We start from the raw sequence: 22,822 nt of genomic DNA on the forward strand, positions 1-22,822 counted from the left end.
CTATTTGAATTATTTCTTAAATATTTTAAATCTAAGCCATGATATAAATAATTCTTTTTCTAAAAAATTTTTAAGATTTGACCATATCCTTACCTGAAACATGAGGGTCTAACCTTCTTAAAAAATCAATGATTTGGCTAGTCTCCATATTCCAAAAAGTTTTAAATCCAATCTAATAAATTAAAAAGTCCACCCTATTTTCACAAAAGATTTGACTTAGTAATAATTTCAAATCAAGTCTTCAAGAGAATCCATGATTTTAGTTCAAAACTAGAGGCCCCGTGCACCGGTGGGGTCCCTCAGCCTGGCCTGTGCCCTCTCGCAATCTGGGGACCCCTTGGAGGATGTCGGATCACCGGTTTCAGCCCGATCCCCACAGATCCAGCCGAAACAGGCAGTCCAACATGTCCCAAGGAATGTAGCAGTGTGTGAAGCGGCAGGAAGCCGGGGAGGAGCCCAATCTGGGCCAGGTGCCGCACCACTCCCGCTCATCCTCGAGAGGCTCAGGTGCGCTCACCAGGAGTGAGCCCGGCTTCTGCGCTCACCAGGAGTGAGCCCGGCTTCTGGCTGAGCTCCACTCCCACTGTGGGAGCGCACTGACCACCAAGGGGCAGCTCCTGCATTGAGCGTCTGCCCCCTAGTGGTCAGTGCACATCATAGCAACCAGTCAACAGGTCCATCGGTCTTAATGGTCGCTTAGGCTTCTATATTTATAGATTGAACTGGGGGATTCCACCATGTAGACCGTGTATGAAGTTAAAAATCATTCTTAGCAAGGGCTTTTGAATAGCAGATTCTACCATTTCTTGTTAAAACAAACAGGCTTGAGACCCTGACTCACATTTGTTGGCTCTAATTTCCCTGGAGGAACCAGTTACTTCATTAGTTAATATGTCCTTTCCATTTTCTTTGCTTACGTGAGGTATTAAACTTGTTTGTTTAAAAAAAGAAAAGAAAAGAAAAAATTCCTTTAGACATATCTAATGAAACTTTAAAGAAATGCAGTACCACAACTACAAACTTTTTTATCTTTCATTAAAATTTTCTGTTTAGTTTAGCCCTTTTAATAGACCTTTGGAAGTCTGACAAGTCATCTATAGCTAGATAAAAACAAGGTGGCTCACACATACGATCACATTTGTTACTGAAAGAAAAGTTTAATATACTTTTGGTCACCATGAAGAAAATATCAAAAATACTGTTAATTTTCACAAAAACTGATATTCTCTCAAAGCAAAATCATCTGATTTAAAGAATTACTGGCTTGTTATCTTAAAAAAGAAATCATATTCAACTTATATTGATGTTTTCTTTCTGAAGCATGTCATGCCATATTGCAATTTATCTCATAAATCTACTAAAGTGTGATCAAACCCTATCAACTCTGATTGGCACAAATTTAAAACAATGAAGCATTCACATCTGTTAAACAGTTCTAGCTTGGCTAAACATTTTAAAAGTTTATACAATAGCACAATTAAATTTTTTCTCCATAAGACCTTTCTGCACTTGATTTCACATTTTCATAACATTTTTTGCCTATACTAAGTCAGTATAACATCTTACCTAATAATAGACAAACATGTAAATTGACCGTACCTCCACTACACCCATAGCCAATCAGAGTGAGTATGCAAATTAACCCAACAAAGATGGTGGTTAATTTGCATACATAGGTGCCCAGGGTCCCAGGAATATCCTGGCACCCAGGTCACTCTGAGGTAAGCCCCGCGTGGGCCCTGAGCAGCCTGGGAAGGGCCTGAGCCTGGGAGCTCCTGGGCAAGGCCAAGCCTGTGATCAGAGCCGAGGGGGCAGGCGAGGAGCCGGTGATCAGAGGGAGCTGGGGGGGCCCTGCCCAGGCCTAAAGCTTTGGCCAGAGGCTTTAGGCCTGGGCAGGGCCCAGCCGGCGATTGGTGTGAACTACAGAGGAAACACCTTTTCTGACTGCTCATTGGCTAAGCTTCCTGTATGCCACTGGTAATATTCTTAGTAACTTGGGTAATAAGAATCCAAAAAGGTGATCTAGGGTTTTTCCACCACACTTCTGGAGAAAAAAACGAAGGTCTGCTGCTGGAGGGCTAAGAAATGTCATATCCTGCCCTAGCCGGTTTGACTCAGTGGATAATGCCTCGCCTGCCGACCGCAGGGTCTGGGTTCAGTTCTGATCAAGGGCATGTATCTAGGTTGCAGGCTCCTCCCTGGCTGGGGCCCAGGTCAGGACTCATGCAGGAGGCAACCAATCAAAGTGTTCCTCTCACTTTGATGTTTCTCTCTGTCTTTCCCTTTCTCTTCCACATTCTCTAAAAGTCAATGGAAACATATCCTCAGGTGAGGATAAAAAAAAAAGAAAGAAAGAAAGAAATGTCATATCCTATGAAAGACACATCTTGAAAATGCCTAAAGAAAGTTGTCATTTTTTCATGGTGAAGGGACTGGAGTCCGTGTTGATGAAAACACCTTGGTGGCTGTGGTGACTAGCAGTAGCTGCAACAGCGGGGTGATGGGGCTGGTGCCTTCCCCTGATCAGCCCAGTTGCCTCTCACAAAGGGAGGCCAGACTGCAGCTAAGGCCATCCCCTGAGGGCTCCCAGTATGTGAGAGGGGGCAGGTTGGGCTGAGGGACCCCCAACCCCCAGTGCACGAATTTTGTGCACCGGGCCCCCAGTAATATATAAAGTGAAATAATACAAAATGCAAGTTAAGAAGGTGGAGGAAGTATGGAAGATGAAGTGATAGAGATGGTATAGGTGTAAACTGAGTACACTCCAAAAAATATTTTAATGAAACTCCAAATGAATTACAAGGTCTCAAGATAAGAGAAAATAAGTAAATTTGAATGAAAAAATATAGTAGATCTAATTTTATCCTGTAACTACTCCTGAAAATATGTAAATGTTGAATTTAAATAAAAATACATCGGCATAAAACAATGAATTCAAATTATGATTTATGAAGCAAAAGATTACTGTGCGGCAAAAAATCATCACCTACCTTTTTGGTGCAAAATCTCTAATTTTTGAAACTTAAATGATTTTATAAAAATATTATAATGGTGTGTATAGAATATGTGAAAAATTCAATATCCCAAAAGTAATTCTATGTAATTTTAAGAACATTAAGCAAACTCAAGCATAAAAATGACTAGTTCCTAAAGATACTGAATCTGTGAGTTAAAATGAGTGGTCAATATTAAAAATAAAATTAGAATACTGTTACGTAACTTTCCCAAGTTATTGATCATTATTGCTTTATACACGTTATGTCTAAAATATAACTTAAGAATATGTAAACATTCTATTACAATTCTATATTGCTAAAATAGCTAAATTACTTTAATCCCATCAAGGCTATTCATTAATAATTAATCATATACAATTTTAAGATCTTTCTCATTTTACTAAACTTTATACCTGCCACTCATTATGTGTATACATCTTCTTAAGAGAAGAAACTTTCTCAAAATTGAGAACCTCTTCAACTTTCCTTCATTCCAACCAGGGCCCTGTATGCACTCAAAACATATTTTACTGTTTGATTTATTTTAAGATGTCTGAAAACATGAGTCATGGGTCAAATAGTTTAAAATGAAATGATTTTATTTCCTATCATTAAAGTTAAAATTAGTAAAATAAAATATATGATCAAAGGAAAACTTCCCAGAAAGAGAAAACAGGTAGTTCTGGTGGTGAAACAAACTCAAAAGAATGACAAAGACATTTTACGAAATCTGTGCTAATTTGGGTATTTTCCTTTTGTCTGTGGATATGGCAAGTTTTCAGAAAATAAATATATCCTGTTTTCTTACAATTTTCAATTTTATTACTTGGATTATCGCAGTGCTATGCTAACCAAAGAAGACAGGACTTTTCTACAATTTGTTGTACTATCCTTACTATATAAAACTACTCACTAGCTATCTTTTTTAATAACTTGTAGCTTAATTCCTAAATGTGTTAAAAAAGATGCTCCTTTGCATTGAAACTCTCATGAATTTAGCTTCAATATAAATACATTAATTTGATTACCATAAAACAATAACAGCATTGATATTTTATTAAAAGTAAGTCTCCATTAAGTTTTATTTTTATCTACTATAAAATATTAACAATAATTAAAATAAGAAAACTTATAATTCTTTTGACAAAACTGTACTGTTGCTACCTATTATCAACCTCATTTCTGTATTCTATTTATGTTTTCATTCAAGAAAAACAAACAAACAGAAGGAAGAAAATGCAATATAACATCCCCAAACTAATGGATACTTGCTTTCCAGAACGAAAGGGTCCTTTGAAGATGAGGTAAAAGAAGGAATAAATTCCATTCCAAGACACAGCATCATAAAATTTCAGATATAAAGATTCTAAAAGCTTCCAGAATGGTAAAAACAGGTCACACACAGCAAAAAACAATGTGGAGGCGGGGAGCGGGGAATAGGCAATGGACTTCTTGGTAGCAACACTAAATGTTGTGAATGAAAGCCTTCAAAATTCTAAAAGAAAATGATATGCAACCTAGAATTCTATATCCAACCAAATTATTAATCAAGTCAGAGTAAAATAAGGTGTGCTTTTTAAATTTCCATATAATGAGGGGTTCAACCCAGAAAAAAGACAATGAGGTGGGATCCAACAGATAAGAACAGAGCAAAGCTATCCAACCTCTAAGGATATCAAATCTTTGATCTTCTTCCAGATCACACTAACACATCACAGCATAACTCTGAAAACGGCAGTAGCACCTAGAAAAGTGTAACCATCCTATATAATAAAAGGCTAATATGCAAATCGACCGAAATGTAGAATGACTGGTCACTATGATGCGCACTGACCACCAGGGGGCAGACGCTCAATGCAAGAGCTGCCCCCTCGTGGTCAGTGCACTCCCACAGGGGGAGCACCGCTCAGCCAGAAGCTGGTCTCACAGCTGGAAAGTGCAGCAGCGGTGACAGATGCCTCTTCTGCCTCCGCAGCAGCGCTAAGGATGTCCAACTGCCGGCGTAGTCAGACATCCCCTGAGGGCTCCCAGAATGGGAGAGGGTGCAGACTGGGCTGAGGGACCCACTCTCTGCTGAGAGCACGAATTTCATGCACTGGGCTGCTAGTCCTATCTAATAAAAGAGTAATATACAAATTAACCATCACTCCGCTACACCCACAAGCCACGCCCACCAGCCAATCAGGAGAAAGTATGCAAATTAACCCAACCAAGATGGCTGCAGCCACAGAGCGAGCAGGAGGCTTGTGTTTCCCCGGCAATGGAGGAAGCCAAGCTTTCCGCACACCCTGGCAGGCCTAGGCCTCCACTCAAGGCTACAAAGTTTCAATTATAGAAGATAAATAAATCCCAACAAAAATGGCAGCAGCCACGAAGCTGGAGAGAGCAGGAGGCTTGGGTTGTCCCCAGCGATGGAGGAAGCCAAGCTCTGCAGCCCTGGCCTGCCTTGGTCTCCATTCAAGGCTACAAAGTTTCAATTATAGAAGATAAATAAATCCCAACAAAAATGGCTGTGGCCACGGAGCAAGCAGGAGGCTTGGCTCCGCTCAAGGCTACAAAGTTTCAATTATAGAAGATAAATAAATCCCAGATACCCAGGGCCTCCGCTTGGGTAGCTGGGGGGTGTGGCCAGCCTGCAAACCACCACAGGCCCCTCGCCCAGGCCGCCCCACACCCCAAGGAACCCCCACCCTGATCCGGGACACCCTTCAGGGCAAACCAGCTGGCCCCCACCCGTGCACCAGGCCTCTATACTATCTAATAAAAGAGTAATATGCAGATTGACCATCACTCCAACACACAAGATGGCTGCCCCCATGTGGTCAAAGATGGCTGCCCTCATGTGGACACAAGATGGCCGCCACAAGATGGCCAGCAAGGGAGGGAAGTTGGGAGGGACCAGGCCTGCAAGGGAGGGCAGTTGTGGGCGATCAGGCCAGCAGGGGAGGGCAGTTAGGGGTGACCAGGCCAGTAGAGGAGCAAAGTTGGGGGTGATCGGGCCTGCAGGGAAGGGCAATTGGGGGGGACCAGGCCTGCAGGGGAGGGCAGTTAGGGGTGACCAGGCCGGCAGGGGAGGGCAGTTAGGGGCAATCAGGCTGGCAGGGGAGCAATTAGGCATCAATCAGGCTGTCAGGGGAGTGGTTAGGGGGTGATCAGGCTGGCAGGCAGAAGCGGTTAGGCGCAGGGGTCCTCAAACTATGGCCCGCGGGCCACATACGGCCCGCCAAGGACATTTATCCGGCCCGCCGGGTGCCGCTGCCTGTCCTGCTTAGCAGCCGACTCGTCCCGGGCCCGCAGTGCGCATAGGAATTTGTTCATAGTTTTTTTTTAAAACTATAGTCTGGCCCTCCAACAGTCTGAGGGACAGTGAACTGGCCCCCTGTTTAAAAAGTTTGAGGATCCCTGGGTTAGGGGCAATCAGGAAGGCAGGCAGGCGAGCAGTTGGGAGCCAGCAGTCCTGGATTGTGAGAGGGATGTCCGACTGCTCGTTTAGGCCCAATCCTACCAGGCAGTCGGACATCCCTCGAGGGGTCCCAGATTAGAGAGGGTGCAGGCTGGGCTGAGGGACACATGCCCCCGAGCACAAATTTCATGCACTGGGCCTCTAGACTATACATATAAAAGCCTAATATGCAAGTTGTCCCCTTGGGAGTTCGATTGTTCACTATGATGTGCGCTGAAACAAAGGAAGGCCCCCGCCGGCAGCCAGCAGTTGGCAGCTGGGGAAGGGAGGCCCCGACTGGCAGCCTGAAGGCCCCGATCGGCCCTGATCACTGGCCAGGCCTAGGGACCCTACCCATGCATGAATTTTGTGCACCAGGCCTCTAGTAGTAAATAAAGCAGAGGAAACAATTAGAAGCAAGTATTCTTTGCCTAGGCCAGTGGTCAGCAAACTCATTAGTCAACAAAGTGGCAAACCGTGGCTCGCGAGCTGCATGTGGCTCACGAGCCGCAGTTTGCCGACCACTGGCCTAGGCAAAGGTGCTTGTCAGATTGGAGAAAACTCCCATGACAATGGCTATTAGTCCACAGATGACAATCTCTACATTAAATCAATATCAAATGACTGTCAAACTGTTATACATTCACTTCTAAAGTTATGATTACATGAATTATAGACAGCATCACATTGAAGATACACAAAACCATGTATTTATACAAAAATGCACACATACACATTTTCACTCACAATATAGTTAAATTTGGTTATTTTTAATTAGGTTTCATTTAAGAAACCAATAACAAAACATAACAGTTTAGTTTCCATAAAAAAAATAATAATAATTAAGGGATAAGAGCAACAGCTCAAAATGCTTGTCAATGATTAGATCAGTTACCAATTTCAAAGTTTACTACTCAAAAAAAATGGGCTAGTTATTTTTAGTTTTCAAATTTTAAGTGAAAAATTATGCCACTCTATTTGGGTACTTAGAAACAAAATAAAATCTCATCTTTCAACTCCAGTATTATGCATACTTCATATACAGTTATTTTTTATATATCAATGAAATCAGAAGTCTTATTGCAAGAAGCATGCAATAACGGGGAAAACAATAGAAAAAAAGCATTTCAAAGACAGAAATGCTTTCAGCAGTTATAAAAACTGTAACTTGCCAATTTTATCCTCTTCCAAACATCCTTATTTCGGTCTATATTTTTCAGTATTGTGTGCTGAGGATGACTTATAGGGATCTGATAATCACTTTGTAACATATGTATTTAAAATTTTTTTATTAAAAAAATTAATGTTGATATTATTCCCTTTCCCCCATAAGTTTTTTTTAATGAAAACCTTTCCTATATATGATCTATTCAATATTCCAACTTTTATCTACCAAATTAAAAATAGGATCTGATCAATAGATTATATACTGTATGTGCAGGCATGCAATGCTTATATAATTTCATTTGTGTGATTTCATTTTCTGTTTTTATTGGTGATGGCACGTTATTTAGTATTTACTGTTTGAGTGAACAATATCAATACCAAGGTGGTCAAGGCTAAGACAATGCATTTAGACAGTATAGTACTCAGTATTATTAAACACTCTTATGTGTTATTATTATTTTGTAGTGCAAACACTCTTATGTGTTATTATTATTTTGTAGTGCCCTACAAAATCCTTACAGTATAAAAGTCCCTTTTTTATTGTGGAAACTCTAACTTTAATAAGCTTCTTTTTAATTAGTACAGAATTCAAATACACATTCATGCCAAATATTGCAACCACATGGGAGATAGGAGGAAAGATATTTGAAACACTTCCATGGGAACAACCTTGGGTTGCTCTCTTAAAATATCAGAACAGGAACCCAAATTACTTCACATGCTATCCACAAAACAGATGAGGTATGAAAGAAATCTTGCGTTTAATGTGACCTTTGGCTGTACTTTTACTTGTCATAATTATAAAGGAGCTACTCTCAGAGCCAACACATAAGCTATGTTATTACTCTTACAACCATTTCATAAAGTGCTTCACACTATGACAAACTCCAGGCAGAATATATGGAAACTCTTATTTTAGTTACTAAGCATAATAGGTCTTTCTGAACAAAAACAGTTCTGATATTATACATATGAATAAGAATGATTGCATGAGAATTTTTCTTTTTAATGTACATACAAGTACAAATATGCCAGTGCGGTTACCTAGTTCAACTTAACAAATCCTCTATAATCAAAATGCAAATGAACTAGAAATTTAAATTTAACAATCTAATTATGACTTTAATAATGTAATATGCCATGTTAGATAAATACATGTCAAGAGGGAAATAAAAACTACACACACACACACACACACACACACACGCATAACCAAAAAGCCTTTAAGAAACTCTTTTCTAGATATTCTTATTTTCATACACAGAATTTCAATAAGGAGAAAGAATTGTTTTCAAAAATGTTTTGGCAAAACTGTCAACTTATCAATATATGCAACATGGTTTTTGAAAGGAAAATTTAAAAAAGACCACTAGTTGATCCAACATAAAATTATAAATTCTGATGGTATAGCAAATAGAATTAGTTTTCAGTACAATGTCAAATATGCCATAAATTATATTTACAAAACAAATAAACAAAAACAGATTCAGAGACAGAGAAGCATCGATCAGACCATCAAACCTCAGAGGGAAGGTAGGGGAGGGTGGGGGTGAGGGGGAGAGATCAACCAAAGGACTTGTATGCATGCATATAAGCCTAACCAATGGACACAGACAAGTGGAGGGTGGAGGGGCAGTGGGGGGACAAGGACACATATGTAATACCTTAATCAATAAAGAAATTTTTAAAAAATTACCCCCGAAAGTACTTGGACTCGAATGAGAGTGACAATAAAGGACATGGAAGTGGAAAAAGATAAAAATAAAAAATAAAATAAATTAAAAAAAAAAACAAAACAAGCACAAATAATCTGTGTGATAGGAAGAAAATCTCTATAGAGGAAGAAAATCTCTATAGAGTTATCTACTACATTATAACCAACTCTGCCATACTTAACTTTTTCTTCCCAATAGTAATACCTCTCTAGTTTCATATTGAAAATATGCTCCAAAAGCTATAAAACATCAATCATCTATCTATATAAAAGGCTAATATGCTAAGTGTCCCTCCCACTGTCCGGCCGGTCGCTATGATAAGCACTGACCACCAGGGGGCAGACACTCAATGCAGGAGCTGCCGTGACGCGCACTGGCCATTACAGAGAAATGGCAGTGCAGATCTGGCGCCAACAAAGCAACACTCAGCTTCCCTCAAGTGGGACACAGGCCCTGCCATCACCCCAGAGCCAACACTGCTATTGCGCAAAATGCAGCCCATAGCCCAGCCCGGCCCAGCCCAGCCCAGCCCGCAAACAGTGGCTGTGGGTGCTGGGTAATGACATCATGTTTTTGTTCACATTCTGAAGCCAAAATTGTCGATAGAATATGTCTGAAGACCAACTATTGCCACAACGTACCTCTGAAGCCGAAAGAAAGCAACATCATTGACAGAGTATGTCTGAAGAGCAGTCATTGACAAGTACTACAAATACTAGCTGGAACTGCCTTATAGCGAAAATAAGGTAAATGAGGATGCAATTATTGAACACAGTTGTGGTGGAATGACAGTTACATGTCAATTTTGCCTATCCCTAAATTTCTCTGATGAAAAACCATCTAATGGAAAATTTACTCAATGTTGTAGCAAAGGCAAAGTTTGTCCAAATGATATAAATTTTCCAGAATACCAAGCATATTTTTAAAAAATAATGATAAAGATTCTGACAGTAAAAATTTCATGAAAAATATTCATTGTTATATCATGTTGGTATTGTTTATTTGTTAATCAATTTATATATTATTTTCATGTACATTTTACTAATTTTCTTCCATCTCTGACACTTCTATTATAGAAAAAGGGCGAATAGCGACATTAAAATATTTCTTCTAACTAATTTCTTTTCAATGTGCACGAATTCATGCACCGGGCCACCAATACTTTATAAAAGTCATAGCCACAAACTGCCTTGATTGGCTAACAAAAACACATAAATAGTGGTGATAATTGGAGTTAGTTTTATCATTAAAGAAAACATTTGCATAGATATAGCATATGAATTAAGACTCCTCTTAAATCTATATATATAAAAGCCCAGCGACCATTACGATGGAATGACTGGATAAGCACAACGACAGGTTGCTATGACGCGCACTGACCACCAGAAGGCAGATGCTCAATGCAGAAACTGCCCCCTGGTGGTCAGTGTGCTCCCACAGCAGGAGCACCACTCAGCCAGAAGCCAGACTCACAGCTGGCAAGCACAGTGGTGGTGACAAGAGCCTCTCCTGCCTCCACAGCAGCACTAAGAGCAGCGAACCAAGCAGTAAGGAGCGAGCAGCAGGCGGTTAGGAGCGAGAGATCAGACATCTCCCGAGGGGTCCCAGATTGTAAGAGGGCGCAGGCCAGGCTGAGGGACTTCCCCCTTGCACAAATTTCGTTCATTAGGCCTCTATATATATTATATAAGATTATTAGGAATTATTCAATAGAAATTTGAGATATTACTAGGGTGACCACAGGTGCCAATTTTGCTAAGATCCCAGTTTATACCTATTATCCTGTCATATTACAGTACACCCTTTCACTCTCAAAACTGTCCTAGATTGGATGGTAAAGTACATGTTCATCCTAGCTATTACAGTATTTCATGTTACCTAAATCATGGGTTTGGAGGATTTTCTAATGTAACTTTAATTATTTACTTGATAACTCTAACTTAAAACTTTGAGTGATTCACATTAATTCAGATGCAGTTACCACCTATGGCGCTCATACAATATCACCTGAACTCTGCTGCTGTCCAACTCTTAACTAATCTGTTTTCTGATATCCTTTGTGTGTTTCAGACCCAGGATGGAGGCTTCCCTTTATCAGCAGACAGCAAGATCCTTTTCCCTTAGCTTCACACCAATTTCATGATTTTCCTTACTCTCTGAGGCTCCCCAACATCTTTTAAATAATTACATTTAAGTGTTTAAAATTACAATTGGTTACTTTCTTGTCCTTATGCACATATTTAAATACTTAACTGTGTATTAAACACCATATTTAGAGTTAATTTAATAGTATGTTTGTGATAATTTCTATAAAAGCTTAGGCATCAGACACTGAATCATTCTTTTTAACAATATGCATATATCTAACCCTGATAATACCATTATTTTTATAAGAAAATCAGATTTGACCTAACAGAACCCTGTAAATGACCATGGGCTTAAAAGTAAAATTGCTGATCGGAGTGTTAGACATCGACCAGGCAAACATATAATCTCCCTGCGGCACAAATTCTGCAGGATACAATTCTGGTCCACTACACAGGATTACAAGAAGAATCAATTCATAAAATTCAAGAAGCTCAAGTATTACCGACTGTTTAGAAAAGATGACTAAGTGTTATGTGAAGTGAAAACAGCAAGTTAAGCTATCAGAGATAAATAAAAAAATAAAATAAAACAACTCTGGTGAAAAACTATCTTATACCAACTACATATACAAAACTGTCATGGCCTAAGAGAGACTCTTGAGAGTCAGACTAAATGAGTCCTGATCTCAGCACCATCACTTACTATCAGCTTCTGCAAGCATTGCTAAATCTGTTTCCTCATGAGTAGAATGAAGATAATAACTGTATTTATCTTACTGTGAAGAGTAACAATCCATTCAAAGATAGGAGTACTGTACTTGCACATAGTAAGTGCTTAATAAATGCTAGCTATTATTACAATGACCTCCATTAATGTCTCTTTCCAAAAATAAGTCCTAAAATTTTATTTTGATGTCAGGAGAAATTTCATATGTGTGTGCATATGTGTGTGCACACATATGTGTATCTCCCAATGAGAGATCACTGAGATGACACAGGCAATAGTCCACAAATTCTTGTTAATAGTATGGGCAGGGTATATGATCATGACAACTAATATAGATCTTATTCAACACTGGAGAAGGAAGCTTTTTTCTTCTAAAGAAGTCCACACTGGCATACTGAAGCAGCTTTTAAAATAAACTTCCATATATAACAGTATTTGTGGTTGTTCATCTCCAGAACAGAAAAGTAATTGATATGTACAATTACACATATGTTTAAACCCATGTATGCAAATGAAACCGCTTCCTTTATGGCAAGTAGATGAAGATACTAAAGCAATATTCTAATTAAACATTCATATATTCAATATTTCAAAATAAGAAATTTGGATATAAATATGCATAATTTACAATTCTACAATGCAACCTGTCTACAGAGGCCATTTTCACTATATTTCAACAGATCATAACAAGTAATGCACAATACTACTTCTCTCTGAAATGTTAAAAACTGTACAGTAGATAGTAATTCACTGTAAGCAAACACAAAGTCCATGTTGTGCACATGACACTCTTTTATCCAAACAACTATTTAACCTATTCATTAAACCCATTCAACAAGCGAGCCCGAATGACTACACTATCTTATGATAGAGTCAGATGATAGAAGATATACCTTATTTGGATAAAAATAGAAACTTTACATAAGAGAATTGTTATCTAAAGTCCAAGATACTATAGCTTGCGTTTATAAAGACCCTTGACCATTTTAGTTAATTAAAATATCATGAAACTTTCCATAAGAGAGATTATATGAAATAAATATGTCACTATGACCAATATAAAATCTATATAAACATCAGGCTGTTTTTCAAATACACATTTAATGAGATTTAAAAAACAAAGGCAACATCAGTCAAATTTATATCTCAAGGATCCAAATCTAAGTTGGACTTCATTTCTCTGAACTTTCCTAAAATATTCCAATTGTAAAATAGATTTGCCACTAAAATAAGATAACTAGGACTCCATTATTTATTCTAAAGCAAGTAAGAAATACAGCCTGTCTCTTAAAAGACACAAAGGGTAATGTGGACTGTGGTTTAGATATTTAATTGGTTGAGAGATGATAGGCTATATTATTAATTTGTAAGTGACTCTAGAATGAGTATGCATGCACATTTTATCATTGATAACCCTAAACAGATAAATTTGAAGTTAAACAAAGCATAACTAAAAGTTTATCTCTACCATATTATTTTTTTTTAATCCATGGCATTGCAATGAATATACTTTTGCCTTGGAGCTAATACTTTAATTTTAAAGAACCACAAAGAAAAAAATCAAAACTAGTCAGTAACACTGCAGCATCTAAAAGCAATAAACTCAAAATTAAGTTATAAATAATTTAAAGCATGTCATGAAGATGTATTAATAATTCATCAGATAAATAATTTACTAAATAATCAAATAAATAAATAATGAAATACATAAATAAATCAGCAAATAAATAATTCTGCAAAATAACCTAAACAATAACTCACCCAAACAAATCACAAACCTACAAAACTACAATGATTTTCTGGATTCTGATAGTTTTAAATAAGCAAATGTACACAAACTAGATCTACCCTTGTTAGAATTAGAATTATTTTTCAATGCTATTGGTAAAATTCTCATCTCAATACATAAGAATATATTTTCAATTTTTAAAAGACTGCATAGGATTGCGTCTTATAAATTATTAACATAATTATAATATATCCTCTTCTATATTTTACATATAATATCTTTGCCTAACATATTTCCCCAAAAACAACTGAACAGTTAAAATATTCTTAACTTAGAGACTTTTTTCCCAAAGCAATACTTACAGTATAATAGTGCTACAGCTTTTGATCGTTTTCCTATCAGAAAATTCTTCTTCATCCACAAAATCCGCCTTCACCAAGTCTTTGGAAATTTTCTGCAGGGGTAGAACAGTAAGAATAACCTTAATTATTACAGACGGCATTTCATTCACTAGGGAACAATCTATATATATATATATATAAAGAGGTAATATGCTAACTGGTCCTAAAGGTGTCCCAGTCACGACTGGTCAAAGGTGCGCGCGCACAGGAGGTGATGGGCAGGGACAGGGGTGGGCGTCCAGAGGCTGGAGGGGGGCGTCAAGATGGGGACAGGGCCTCAGTGGAGAGCTCTCAGCACTCCTGCTCCGGGGTCTGAAGGCACGGAGAGGAAGGGAGTGCAGATAGGCAGTTAGGGGGAATCAGGCCAGGAGGGGAGAGCAGATAGGCAATTAGGGGGATCAGACAAGGAGGGGAGAGCAGTTAGGGCCATTAGGTTGGCAGGGGAGCAGTTAGGGGCATCAGGCAGGCAGGAGAGCAGTTGGGGGCATCAGGCAGGCAGGCAGATGAGCGCTTAGGAGCCAGTGGTTCTGGATTGCAAGAGGGATCCCAGGTTGGAGAAGATGCAGGCCAGGCTGAGAGATCCACCCACCCCCATGCATGAATTTCATGCATTGGGCCACTAGACCTATCTAATAAGAGTAATATGCAAATCACTCTAACACACAAGATGGCTGCCCCCATGTGGTCAAAGATGGCTGCCCCCATGTGGACACTAGATGGCCGCCACAAGATGGCAGCAGGAGAGGGCAGTTGGGAGGGACCAGGCCTACAAGGGAAGGCAGTTGTGGGCGATCAGACCAGCAGGGGAGGGCAGTTGGGAGGGACCAGGCCTGCAAGGGAGGGCAGTTGGGGGCTATCAAGCCTACAGGGGAGGGCAGTTAGGGGTGTCCAGGCCGGCAGAGGAGGGAAGTTGGGGGCGATCAAGCCTGCAGGGAAGGGCAGTTGAGGGGGACCCAGGCCTGCAGGGGAGGGCAGTTAGGGGTGACCAGGCCTGCAGGGGAGGGCAGTTAGGGGTGACCAGGCCTGCAGGGGAAGGCAGTTAGGGGCAATCAGGCTGGGAGGGGAGCAGTTAGGCATCAATCAGGCTGGCAGGGGAGTGGTTAGGGGGTGATCAGGCTGGCAGGCAGAAGTGGTAGGGGCAATCAGGAAGGCAGGCAGGCGAGCAGTTGGGAGCCAGCAGTCCTGGATTGTGAGAGAATGTCTGGCTGCCCGTTTAGGCCCGATCCAATAGGATCGGGCCTAAACGGGCAGTCGGACATCCCTCAAGGGGTCCCAGATTGGAGAGGGTGCAGGCTGGGCTGAGGGACACCCTCCCCACCCCGTGCACAAATTTCGTGCACCGGGCCTCTAGTATATATATAAAAGCCAATCGACCAGAACGACTTGAACAACTGGTCTCTGATGTGCACTGAGGCCGGCCAACTGGCCCGATCTGGGGTGGGGGCGGGGCCAGCCAGCCAACCTCCTGCAGCCCCTTCCCCCAGCCAGCCCACCCATGCATGCATTTATGAACCGGGCCTCTAGTGTTTTTTAATTCTACAAAGTAGCAAAGGGATGTGGACATTATTAGTTGAAAACTATGTCAAGTTTGTAGAAGTCTTTAATGAACCAAGTACAAGCTGACAGAGGCCAGCTTCCTCTTTTAGAGCTGACACACAAGCTGTTAAAATTGGCAGGATTTCAGACATGAAGACAAAAACTTCAAAAGAAAAAGTGACTGGCTGACATCTAATGCTATCCTCAATATGAGAAGCTCAAAGTCCTTGAAAAAACACATGAGATCATTTAACTATTAGAATTTGAATGTAGGGACAATATAATTAGAATACCACAAAGAGTCAAAACAAAATTGACCTCATAAATCAGTCTTCATTGAACATTTATTTAAAGTTTTTAACCATCTATAGCAGCCGTGGGCAAACTACGGCCCGCGGGCCGGATCCGGCCCATTCGGCTGTTCTATCCGGCCTGCGGAGCCGAAAGAGCAGAGGGTTCTCTTGCTCTCCCCTCCGCTCCTTTACTTTGAATTTATATTAGTTCACACAAACACTCCATCCATGCTTTTGTTCCGGCCCTCCGGTCCAGTTTAAGAACCCATTGTGGCCCTGACCCGTGTGGCTCAGTGGATAGAGCGTCGGCCTGCGGACTGAAGGGTCCCAGGTTCGATTCCGGTCAAGGGCATGTACCTTGGTTGCGGGCACATCCCCAGTGGGGAGTGTGCAGGAGGCAGCTGATCGATGTTTCTCTTTCATCGATGTTTCTAACTCTCTATCCCCCTCCCTTCCTCTCTCTATAAAATCAATAAAATATATTTTTTTTAAAAAAAAAAGAAGAACCCATTGTGGCCCTTGAGTCAAAAAGTTTGCCCATCCCTGATCTACAGTATAGTACTCTGGAAATCCATAAACTTTAGATCCCAAACTATGTATGATTAGTTTCCCCACAGAAATAAGAACTTTGTAATGAGTTTTTGACACATTTAAGAGAATAAATCCAAACAATGTAGCACACTTGAAGAGAAGGAAACTAAAATTAATCTAAGTATTTTATATAATTTATCTCAACGAATTGTCCAAACAACCTTTTAAGTTGAGTAATATTTTACCTTTTTTGTAGTCAAGAAAACTGGGACTCAGTAAGACCCCCAGTGGCAGGGAAGATTCTAATTTTGCCTACACCAATTCCCTGTGAAGGTTTGCTCAACTACAGACCCTTATTTTGAGCCCAACCTACAAAATGCACCAAATCCTAGAGAATCATAAATTGATTATAGCAATGGTTCTCACCCTCCACCTCCAGGGAAGTTGGCAATTTCTGGAAACACTTTTGGTTGTCATAACTGGGGAATATTATCAGTACCTAGTAGATAGAGATCAACGACGATGCTAAACATCCTCAATGTACAGGACAGCCCCCAAAATAAGGAATTTTCTGGCCTAAAACATTAATAGTGCTGTGGGTGGAAAACCTGGATTAGAAAAAAATGATTGTTATATTGTATGAATTTCCTATTATAAAATAACACAGATCTGGTTCAAAGATATAAATGTTTTCTTAAATATGTATAACATTATATGCAGTGGAATACCCTAGATGAAAATGTGTATTCTTGGAAAAATGGGCATATGGAAACTCTATGTACTTTCTGCTCAATTATTCTATAAACCTAAAATTGCTCATTAAAATAACTTCAATTTTTTAACTGAAGTTATGAATAGCTTTCTTAGAATCAATACTAAAATGTAAGTCTACAGTTATAAAAGTTTATTTCATTTATTAAAATTATTCCAATAAAGTTAGTATGAGAACATTAAAAGTCATATCTATGACTTAACCTGGTCAAAGTGACAAGGAAGATAGTTAACAAAAATTCATAGGGCTTGAAGAGATTATTCTGATAAACCATAATATATAATCTTCAATGGTTTGTGAGATTTGGGGGGAGGGTGTTAAAGCTATCAAGTGTTTCCTGAAAGAATATTTGTGACTAGAGGCAAATATTTCAAAATCACGTGAGACCCCAGACCCACTATGCCGGCATGACGCCAGACCCACCGCACTGCCGCAGGCGGAACCCCAGCGTCCACCACACCACTGCAGGGGCAGGACCCCAGACCCACTGCAAAAGGCAGGACCCCAGACCCCAGACCTGCCACGCCAGCGAGACCCATCAATGCTCCTGGTGACCAGTTGTTTGGAGTTTACAGTGTTTAGGCATTATGGCAATGGGCTTTTTATATATATAGATAATTAGTAAAAGCACTTGAGACAAGTTTCAGTATTATGATTATCAAAGAGCTCCAGAAATTATGTATCATTCCAAGTACTTTCTTTTCAATACCAAGTCATCTCTGTCTAGTCTCTAAGTAGGTTTTGGTTTCAACCTGGATCTACAATCTACCATGACACAATGCATGTTTCTTTATATTTGACCTACCACCTTACTACATAGAGCATTAAATAATGGTATCCTTAATCAGACATGATTAGGTCATATCCTTCCCCAGCCAAAAAGAAAGTTTAAATAACAATATTATCCTACATAATAAAAGCCTAATATGCTAAGTGCCCAGTCAACCAGTCAGAAGTTCAACTAAAGTGTAATATGCTAATGATATGCTAAGGCTGCTCAACCACCCGCTATGATGTGCACTGACCACCAGGGGGCAGACAGTCGACTAGATGACCAGTCGCTATGACGTGTACTGACCACCAGGGGGCAGACGCTCTGACTGGTAGATTAGCTTACTGCTGGGGTGTGGCCAATAGGGATTGAGTGAGACAGGCCGGACACGCCCTGGAGCCCTCCTGCGGTCCCTCCCCAGCTGGCCAACCTCCTGCATTTCTCCCCGGCCCCGATCATGCACCGGTGGGGTCCCTCGGCATGGCCTGCACCCTATCACAATCCAGGACCCCTCGGGGGATGTCAGAGAGCCAGGTTTGGCCCGATCCCGCAGGCCAGACCAAGGGACCTCACTGGTGCACAAATTCGTGCACCGGGGCTCTAGTCTATATAATAAAAGCCTAAGCGACTGTTACAGCAGAACAACCAAAACGACCAGTTGCTATGTTGCACAGTGACCACCGGGGGAAGACACTCAACGCAGGAGCTGCCCCCTGGTGATCAGTGCACTCCCACAGGGGGAACGCTGCTCAGCCAGAACCCAGGCTCACAGCTGGCGAGCACAGTGCAGTGGTGGGAGCCTCTCCTGCCTCTGCGTCAATGCTAAGGAGCAGCGAGCCAAATGGTAAGGAGAGAGCAGGTGGGTGGTAAGGAGTGAGGGGTCCTGGGCTGTGAGAGGGCACAGGCTGGGCTGAGGGCCCCCCCACCAGAGCACGAATTTGGTGCACTGGGCCTCTAGTAATAATATAAAAGAGTAAGAAACCAAAGGAGAAAATTTCTCCCATGTAACTGTCCCGAGGTAGACAATCAAAGGCTGGTGTGGCAGCTCCAATGTCAGGAGCCAAAGTTCCTTCCAATCTTTTGCTCTGCCAATACTGTTCTATTCAAAGTTGGCTCATACTCCAAGAAGGCCATGAGAACTCCAGCTAACATATCCACATTAAAGGCAGCAGAAAAAGAAACGGGAAAGAAAGGCCCACCCTGCTCACTTCTAACTCTTATATTTCAGAATACAAAGTATAAACCACAATGTGGTGTTTTGGCCACACTTAGCAACTTGGAAGGATAGGAATTGTAGTCTCTAACATTAGTAATAATGCCCAGACATAGAATTAGGGTTCTTTTTACTAAGGAAGACAAGTAGAATAAATTTTGCAGGGCAAAATATAAGTGCCAGACTGCAACAGAGGCTACAACTCTTCAGAAAAAATGTACTCAAAATTTTTCATTAGTGTTCACTGTCAATTATATGTATACTAGAGGCCCGGTGTACGAAATTCGTGTACAGGGGTGTGTGTCCCTCAGCCCAGCCTGCACCCTCTCCAATATGGGACCCCTCAAGGGATGTCCGACTGCCTGGGATCGGGCCTAAACGGGCAGTCAGACATCCCTCTCACAATCCAGGACTGCTGGCTACCAACTGCTCACCTGACTGCCTTCCTGATTGCCCCTAAATGCTTCTGCCTGCCAGCCTGATCACCCCCTAACCACTCCCCTGCCAGCCTGATTGATGCCTAACTGCTCCCCTGCCAGCCTAATTGCCCCTAACTGCTCTCCCCTAAAGGCCTGGTCACCCCTAACTGCCCTCCCCTGCAGGCCTGGTCCCCCCCCAACTGCCCTTCCCTGCAGGCCCGATCACCCCCAACTGCCCTCCCCTGCTGCCCATCTTGTGGTGGCCATCTTGTGTCCACATGGGGGCACGATAATTGACCACATGGGGGCAGCCATCTTGTGTGTTGGAGTGATGGTCAATTTGCATATTACTCTTTTATTAGATAGTATAGAGGCCTGGTGCACGGGTGGGGGCTGACTGGTTTGCCCTGAAGGGTGTCCCGGATCAGGGTGGGGGTTCCTTGGGGCGTGGGGTGGCCTGGGTGAGGGGCCTATGGTGGTTTGCAGGCCGGCCACGCCCCCCAGCAACCCAAGCGGAGGCCCTGGTATCTGGGATTTCCTTATCTTCTATAATTGAAACTTTGTAGCCTTAAGCAGATCCAAGCCTTCTGCTTGCTCCGTGGCCACAGCCATTTTTGTTGGGATTTATTTATCTTCTATAATTGAAATTTTGTAGCCTTGAGCGGAGACCAAAGCAGGCCAGGGCTACGGAGCTTGGCTTCCTCCGCCGGGGGCAACCCAAACCTCCTGCTCTCTCCAGCTCCGTAGCTGGCCATTTTTGTTGGGATTTATTTATCTTCTATAATTGAAACTTTGTAGCCTTGAGTGGAGACCTGGGCCTGCCAGGGTGTGCGGAAAGCTTGGCTTCCTCCATTGCCGGGGAAACACAAGCCTCCTGCTCGCTCTGTGGCCGCAGCCATCTTGGTTAGGTTAATTTGCATACTCACTCCTGATTGGCTGGTCGGTGTGGCTTGTGGGTGTAGCGGAGTGATGGCTAATTTGCATATTACTCTTTTATTAGATAGTATGTACGTACATGTGTGTGTTTATATTTGTGTGTAACACATATATGAAAGGAAAACCTAAATGTTTAACAATATGCTTAAATAAATTTGGGGATAAACTCAGAATAGAATCTATGTAGTCACTTAATATCATTTTCAAGAATTTTGCTGATAAAAAGTATTCTTAACATTAAAGAAAAAGAACGGGCTATAAAACATTTCATATAAAATAACCCATTTTATATAAATATACATATATACAAACACATTCATATGGTGAAATGCTCATAATATTAAATGAAAAAGGACAGGCCATAGAACATTTCATATAAAAATAACCCATTTTATATAAATGCGCATACATACAAACACACACACATCTATATACATACAGTATATATTTACACATACATCATTTCTATATCCAGAGAGAAAGACTAAGACCACCTAAAAATCAAGAGGATAGAATTGACCTAAATGAAAATAGTGGTTTAGGCTCTGGGATCTGTAACTAACTTTCACTTTCCCTATACTTTTCATTATTTTCTATTTTCTTTACGATTAACTCATATTGAGCTTATGATTGTTCTTCATGAAAATTTGGCCTAAAGGAGGAGCACCTTATAAAAAGTAGTTAAATTCAAGCTTCAATTTATATTATTACTTGGAATTTGCTGATAATTTTTTAAAGGTGGAGGAAAATCTATAACTGAGATATCTTTCCCAACTGGCACAAAAAATACATGTTTCTTTTTAGTTGGTAAGAAAAAGCTAACCTCTCTATTCTGAACTTCTTTTCAACTTACTAATATTCACATATCACATCTGTCAGCTTTATACAAGTCACTCCTAACCAGATGCTACATCCATCATTCCTAACAATTCACCTCGATATATTACTTTGCTCATCTCATTCTGTAGAACTAATCATTCCTACTTCATGCTTCTATAAATCCTTCCATTTTCTGTATTTCTCAGTCTATTTTTTATTTCTACTCCTCTGCACATTTTTCTGTTTACTTATATAATAGATACATCTAACAGAAATTACATCCTTCTTATCTTTATGACTATCTTATGCTATCTTAAATTTTCCATTATTATTGGGTATACATATTACCATTACATTGGTATTAACTCTATTAACTGCAAGCCTCATGATTATCATTAGTAGAATGTTAGAATTTAGAATGCTTCAAAGTTCTCTACATTTTCTAGAATGATTCCATTTTTCAAACCCCCATTACTACCACATAAAAGTGGATAAATAAGGAAAAGAGCAAGCAACTGATATATTTGAAACTACTAACAAATACATAGGGTTGACCAAAAATAGCAAACAAACAAAAAAGTAAAATACATCTAGAACTTGGGAAAATCAGACATGTGCACGTGTGACACACACACACACACACACACACACACACACACACAGGGCAGAGAGGGAAGAAAGAAATGCACAAGCAAATGTAGTAAGTGGACAATGTACAATCCAGACAGACAGTATGTACCACTGAAAATCCAGAAGGTAAAGCCACAGGCAGAGATAATCAAACAAGGATCTTCAATGGAGACCAAATTCACACAGTTCTAAAACAGTAGTTCTCAATCATGGAAGATATTGCTCCCCATGCCCCCCCCCCAAAAAAAAAGGATGTGTGGCAATATCTGGTGTTGCAAATGGAAGATACTATTTGCATCTAGTGCAGGGGTGGGCAAACTTTTTGACTCGAGGGCCACAATGGGTTCTTAAACTGGACCGGAGGGCCGGAACAAAAGCATGGATGGAGTGTTTGTGTGAACTAATATAAATTCAAAGTAAACATCATTACATAAAAGGGTACGATCTTTTTTTTTTTTATTATTTCAATAGTTTTATTCATTTCAAACATTTTAACAAGAAGAATGTAAACACTAATTATTATAATTTGAAACTTCAAAAAATGGAGGCATCATAGCACAATAACATACCTTATATTGAAGATGGCAAAGGCAAAATAAAATTGCCTAACAAAGGAAAGGTACAAAAGCCTTTCAAA

The 22,822-nt window shown here is 40.5% G+C and overlaps 1 protein-coding gene across 3 annotated transcripts in view; it reads right to left on the reverse strand.

Moving 5' to 3' along the window:
- Nucleotides 1-22,822, reverse strand: part of TBC1D5 (TBC1 domain family member 5) — a 481,832-nt gene that overhangs the window by 425,235 nt on the left and 33,775 nt on the right. For 2 of the 3 annotated variants that reach the window (XM_080675845.1, XM_080675847.1), the window contains exon 2: nucleotides 14,226-14,317. The gene's annotated coding sequence lies outside the window, so the exon portion shown is untranslated. Of the gene's footprint in view, nucleotides 1-14,225; nucleotides 14,318-22,822 lie in introns of those variants that run through there. The other variant, XM_080675846.1, reaches the window with a different exon arrangement.

Source organism: Plecotus auritus (genome assembly GCF_963455305.1).
Source record: "Plecotus auritus genome assembly, chromosome: 6".
Classification (NCBI taxonomy): Eukaryota; Metazoa; Chordata; class Mammalia; order Chiroptera; family Vespertilionidae; genus Plecotus; species Plecotus auritus.